Source organism: Austrofundulus limnaeus, unplaced genomic scaffold, assembly GCF_001266775.1.
Source record: "Austrofundulus limnaeus strain Quisiro unplaced genomic scaffold, Austrofundulus_limnaeus-1.0 Scaffold28, whole genome shotgun sequence".
Classification (NCBI taxonomy): domain Eukaryota; kingdom Metazoa; phylum Chordata; class Actinopteri; order Cyprinodontiformes; family Rivulidae; genus Austrofundulus; species Austrofundulus limnaeus.
This window is the reverse complement of record NW_013952430.1, coordinates 1,084,258-1,091,126: the sequence shown is the minus strand read 5'-3', so window position 1 is coordinate 1,091,126 and position 6,869 is coordinate 1,084,258.

The following is a 6,869-nucleotide window of genomic DNA, read 5'->3' as shown; positions in this document are numbered from 1 at the left end:
ACCACCACCACCACCACCATACGCGGTCTCAAGTGGTCTCAGTTGCGGTTCTGAAATAAGCATTTTAAAATGTTTTCAAAATATGTTGGGCACTTTGGAGAAAATCCAGGACTCGCTGGAGGGATTATGTATCCCCTCTAGCCTGGGAACGTCTCGGAGACCCCCAGGACATGGATGGTGTCGCTGGGGAGAGCGGGGTCTCCTGCTGCTGCCCCCACGACCCGATCCCGGATAAGCCGGCCGGATGGACAATTTATATTGTTAGTCTAAATTATTACATTTAAAATTATAACTCTAATTCAAGCAGAAWAGCCTATTGTCAACATAATTATGGAGTGTAATTTATTTTCAACTCAAAATATCTTCAAACTAACAAAATATAAAGTTATTAGGGAGGAAAATCAGTCTGGATAACAGCAGACTGACTGCTCCTACAATATACGACAGGTCTGGACCACTCGTGAATTTTGTTTGTATCTGAAAAAAGTCTTAGAATACGAAAACATTGGTGAATGCACACCAAACAAAAGCTTGGGTCTCAGGAGGTTATATGGTGTAACATGCAGGAGCTTAGACAGTGATTCCTAACCAGGGGTACGTGTTCCCCTTGGGGTAAAAATAAATAAATAAAACTAGGACTGGGATACGTAGGGCCCCATGATTTCCACAATGGGGGAAATGCAGATGGAATCACGAAATTGATACAAAATGGAATCCAGAATAAAATTTGAAATCTCACGGAATTTGCTAATTTGGACGTGTTTCTGATGTATTTTGGATACTGCTGCTTCCTTCACCTGCCATTACCTGGTTTAATTATTTAATTACTTATTTACTCTCAAGGCAACATTTTTATCTTTATGTTTAATTTGAGTAGAAAAGAATAAAATGCCTGAGAATTATGTAAATGTTCTAGGGGGTTAAACCATAATTTTCATTTAATAATCAGCTTTTGTACATTATAGTTTTGGAGAATCATCATTACGTTTTACTGCGGGGCTACTAGTGGTATTTGACAAAATGGCTCAGGGGGCACACAAGTCTAAAAATGTTTGGAACCACTGGTTTAGATTGAACATTTCTATATTACTGTCAGCTGTAAACATAGCTCCTCAACTGCTATTGTTGCCCCGCCTCTATCACAGGTGAAGCTCTGAGCTCACCTGTGGGTCAGAGTGAAGGAAGTTCTTCCTCAGATCTTTGGACTGTTTGGACGGTCAATTGAATTCTTGTCTTGATGTTTTCTCTGTAAGGTTTGAAGGTATTCCAACATGAAGTGTCATCATTCTGCTATCTGAAGACAAATCTACAGGATTACTGATTAACATGTGACAATCCGGGAAAGGTGAGTTGCTATGTTTTTCACACAATATATTAGGTAAAATGTAATTTATTCTAAACTGTCCATTCTGAACAACTTTCATGACAATTTGATAACTCAATGTGGTTTTGAAAGACTCTCAAGCTGGATAATCTGATCAAGTCGTTCTGAGAAATTTGCATCTTTTTATAATTCTATTAAAACTGCATGACGTTCTTATTCCTCAAACAATATTTATCTCCACCATAACCTTCTTGGAATCAGGACTTGAGAAAACATGTTTCAGTGATTCAACTGTTTTACTGCAAAAGTTGCAAAGGTCAACGTTAATTGTCTGCAAAGACATTCTTCCATCAGCCAAACCTCTGAGATAATCTTTAACTTATTTCTTTCTTTTAAATAAAATTGACATTTTGTTCATTTTAACATGGCAGTCATTAAACATCTGTGATTTAAACATTTTAAATAGAAACTAAACCCATTATGGCAGCTTTGGTAAAAATAAAATAAGACTTATTTACCTTTAAATTACCAGAAACTTTCATATTAAAATGACTTCACACTCAGTTTAGATTATAATCAGCCAAAGCTATGACAAAATGTGTGTTTGTTTGTGCCCACGTCCTGTTTGAAAATGAGATCTCAATATTGAAGGGAGTTTAGATGTGGTTATATAAAGGAAATTAAAGAAGACAAACAATCCTGAAGGTTAGCACTCACTGTAATAATTAAATTTAACATTTTTCCAGTCACACAGATTTTTTCCTCCAACTGATGACTTTTTTTTTCCAAAGAGTTGACCCGTGATGAGGAAAAGAACCTTTGCGGCATTTACTGCACACGTGTGAGAGGGAAATTATTACATTGTTTGATGTTAAGGAATAGATTTTTTAAATAAACTGTTCTGATGCAAGAGCAAAAACCTGAAAATTATTATTATCGACAAGGATTAATCCTTTGAAAAGGATTTTTTAAAAGCACTTAGCTCATGTAAAATTCTTTGTCCAAAATTTAAACTACACTAATCAGTAGGGTGAGTAACTGGGGTGAAATGGGGAGTTCTTGTCAACCACCAAGCATTACTTTAATCCAGGAGTCAATCCAGTAGTACCATCATATCTGTGTAAATCATCTGAATCATACGAAAAAGCTTTGGTAAAACAGCTGAGAAATCAGGACTTCAAGTAAAAAGGAATGTTCAATAATGACAATGTTTTTTATGAAAATCAGCAATTAACCATCTGTAGAAATTATTAGTGTAATTGAGATATTACTGCAGTTAATGAAAGTTAAATTAAATCCATCCAGCATGTATGATTAAACCCTTATGTTGAGAGGTTTTGGCTTGATATAGTCGGACTCACCTCTACGCCGCTCTGGAACCAGTCTCCTCAAGACGGGCCGGATACTCTTGCACTCTGGAGTTGTCCATGCTGAGAGGCGCCGAGCAGGAGTGGGCATACTCATTGCCCCACATCTTGATGCCTTTACGTTGGGGTTCACCCCGGTGAACGAGAGGGTAGTCTCCCTCCACCTACGTGTGGGGGGACCGGTCCTGACTGTTGTTTCTGCCTGTGTGCCTAACAGCAGCTCAGATTACCCATCCTTTTTGGAGTCCTTGGAGGGGGTGCTGGAGAGTGCTCCTAACGGGGACTCCCTCCTTCTGCTGGGGGATGTCAATGCTCATGTGGGTAATAACAGTGAGACCTGGAGGGGCGTGGTTGGAAGGACCCCCCTCCCCCCCGCCCCCAATCTGAATCTGAGTGGTGTTTTGTTATTGGACTTCTGTGCTCGTCATGGATTGTCCACAACAAACACCATGTTCAAGCATAAGGGTGTCCACATGTGCTCTTGGCACCAGGACACACTAGGCCGCAGCTCGATGATTGACTTTGTTGTCATCTCATCTGATCTGCGGCCGCATGTCTTGGACACTCAGTTGAAGAGAGGGGCGGAACTGTCAACTGACCACTACTTGGTGGTGAGTTGGCTCCATTGGTGGGGGAAGATGCCGGTCAGACCTGGCAGACCCAAACGTATAGTGAGGGTCTGCTCGAAACATCTGGCGGAGTCTCACGTCAGACAGAGCTTCAACTCACACCTCCGGGGGAACTTCAAATGCATTCCGGGGGAGGTGGGGGACATTGAGTCCGAGTGGGCCATGTTCCGTGCCTCCATTGTCGAGGCAGCTTACCTGAGCTGTGGTCATATGGTTCCTTGGTGTGTGTCGTGGCGGCAACCCTCAAACCCGCTAGTGGACACCGGGAGTGAGGGATGCTGTCAGGCTGAAGACGGAGTCCTATCATTTTTTTTTTTGGCCTGTGGGTCTCCGGAAGCAGCCGATAGGTATCGGCAGTCCAAGCGGATTGCGGCTCGAGTGGGGGCTGAGGCAAAAACTCGGGCGTGGGAGGAGTTCAGAGAGGCCATGGAAAAAGACTTCCATACGGATTCAAGGTGATTTTGTTCCACCATCTGGCATCTCAGGGGGGGAAAGCAGTTCACCACCAACACTATTTATGGAGGGGATGGTGCACTGCTGACCTCAACTCGGGACGTTGTGGGTCGGTGGGTGGAATACTTCGAGGACTTCCTCAATCCTACTGACACATCTTCCTATGAAGAAGCAGAGCCTGAGGACCCTGGGCCGGACTCTCCAATCTCTGGTGGCGAGGTCACTGAGGTGGTTAAAAAGCTCCTCGGTGGCAGGGTGCCGAGGGCGGATGAGATTCGCCCGGAGTTCCTTAAGGCTCTGGGTGTTATGGGGTTGTGTTTGTTGACGCTACTCTACATTATTACGTGGACATTGGGGGCAGTTTCCTTGGATTGGCAGACCAGGGTGGTGGTCCCCCTATTTCAAAAGGGGGGCTGCAGAGTGTGTTCCAACTATAGGGGGATCACACTTCTGAGCCTCCCTGGTAAGGTCTAATCAGGGGTTCTGAGAGGAGGGTCTACCGGATAGTCAAATCTCAGATTCAAGAAGAGCAGTGTGGTCTTTGTCCTGGTCGTGGAATAGCAGACCAGCTCTACACCCTCAGCAGGGTCCTGGAGGGTGCATGGTAGTTTGCCCAACCAGTCTACATGTGTTTTGTGGACTTAGAAAAGGCGTTCGATCGTGTCCCTCAGGGACTCCAGTGGGGTTACTCCGGGGGTATGGGGTACCAGGCCCGTTGATACGGGCTGTTAAGTCCCTGTATGACCGGTGCCAGAGCTTGGTCCGCATTGCCGGTAGTAAGTCGGACTCTTTTCCGTTGAGAGTTGGACACCTCCAAGGTTGCCCTTTGTCAACGATTCTGTTCATAACTTTTATGGAAAGAGTTTCTAGGCACAGCCTATATGTTGAGGGGATCTGTTTTGGTGACCTTAGGATTGCATTTCTGCTTTTTGCGAATGACATGGTCCTATTAGCTTCATCAGATCGTTATATCCAGCTCTCACTGGAGCGGTTCATAGCTGAGTGTGAAGTGGCCAGGGTGAGGATCAGTGCCTCCAAATTCGAGACCATGGTCTTGAGCCGGAAAATGGTAGGCTGCCTTCTCCAGGTCAAGGATGAGGTCCTGCCCCAAGTGGAGGAATTTAAGTATCTCAGGGTCTTGTTCACGAATGAGGGACGAATGGAGTGGGAGATAAACAGGCGGATTGGTGCTGCATCTGCAGTGATGCAGGCGCTGTACCGGTCTGTTGTAAAGCAAAAGCTGAGCCAGAAGGTGAAGCTCTCGTTTTACCAATCAGTCTACCCTCATCTATGCTCACGAGCTTTGGGTAGTGACCAAAAGAACGAGATCGCGGATACAAGTGGCCGAAATGAGTTTCCTCTGCAGGGTGTCTGGGCTCTCCCTTAGAGATAGGGTGAGAAGCTCAGTCATCTGGGAGGGACTCAGAGTAGAGCCGCTGCTCCTCCATGTCGAGAGGAGCCAGTTGAGGTGGCTCGGGCATCTGGTTATGATGCCTCCTGAACGCCTCCCTGATGAGGTGTACCGGGCACTTCCCACTGGGAGGAGGCCCAGAGGAAGACCCAGGACATGCTGGAGGGACTGTTTCTCGGCTGGCCTGGGAACACATTGGGATTCCCCCAGAGGAGCTGGCCCAAGTGGCTGGGGAGAGGGAAGTCTGGGTCTCTCCCCGACTTCTGGATAAGCAGAAGAAAACGGACGGACGTCATCTTTTTACATGATTATTTTATATTTTTTAATAAATCAGTGATTTACCTTCATTTATCTAATTCCAGCTTATCTTTGTTGGACTTTGAGATTAACATCATCAAACCTTGTTTTACAACATGCTTCTGGAACAGTTCCAATGGTTACAGTATACAAACTGAGTTTCCTTACAGGAACTTTGTGACTTGTTTTGTTGGACTTCACTCTGCCATGAAAAGAAAGTGATTACAGAAGAGTCGGAAAGTCACTCATTCACTAAAAACCTGTATCCTGCTTTATGTAGAGCAGGGGTGTCAAATTCATTTTCACTGAGGGCCACAGCGTTGACTAAAGATTTAGTTTATGGTCAATGCTGGCTGCAACCTCCTAAGACCCAAACCTCTTGCATTGCATGCATTTTTGTCAACATATGTGACACTAAGTCCTAGGAGGTTAAAGCAGCTTTTTGAAACATTAATATAGGGGTGTTCAATTTAGTTGCTCAGGGGACCACAGTTACTGAAAGCCATTTGGCCCACGGGCCTTTAATTTGACATGTGATGTGGAGGGTTGAAAAGATGTGTATTTTAGAACATAACCTTTTAATGGCAACAAGGAGGAGCAAAGACAGGAGTCTGCAATCTTTAACTTTAAAAGAGCCATTTTAATCATCTTCATACTAAAACATTTGTGTGGAACCACAAAATCTACTTTTCTTTAAAAAACACACACACGATCTTTTATTTGATTGCATATGTGAAACAAACTACAGCTTGTTACAAAACAATATAATTCTGCAGAAGGAAATGGCCATTATTTTGTTTAAAACTCTTCATATATTTTTTATTGATTTAAACAGTTAAATCTTTTATTCTAGGCTTTTTTCAATGTTTCCAGACAGCAAGTGTTCTCCAACACAACACCCAACAGAAGTACAAAACTCAAATGTTTGCATTTCCACGAATTTGTATTAAGTATATTGAAATCTGAGTTTTTTTGATGGATTTGGAGAACAACTGCTTCAAAGTCGCATAAATAAAATGAAGAACAAACTAAGACCTCAGCAGTAAAACAGAATGGGCCTCATGCAAGAACCGTTCGTACGCACAGATTTGTTCTTAAGTTGTGCGTACGAGTGATTTAGGAGAATTTGTGACATTCACCAATGTTTTCGTATTCTACGATTTTTTTCAGATACGAACAAAATTCACGTGTGGTCCAGACCTGTCGTAGATTTTACGAACAGCCAGTCTGCTGTTATCCAGACGGGTTTCCTTCATTAGTAACTTTATATTTCATTAGTTTGAAGATATTTTGAGTTGAAAACAAATCACAGAGAGAAAGACCCCGCTCTCCCCAGAGACACTTTCCAGCTCGTCCTGGGGGACACCGAGACGTTCCCAGGCCAGAGG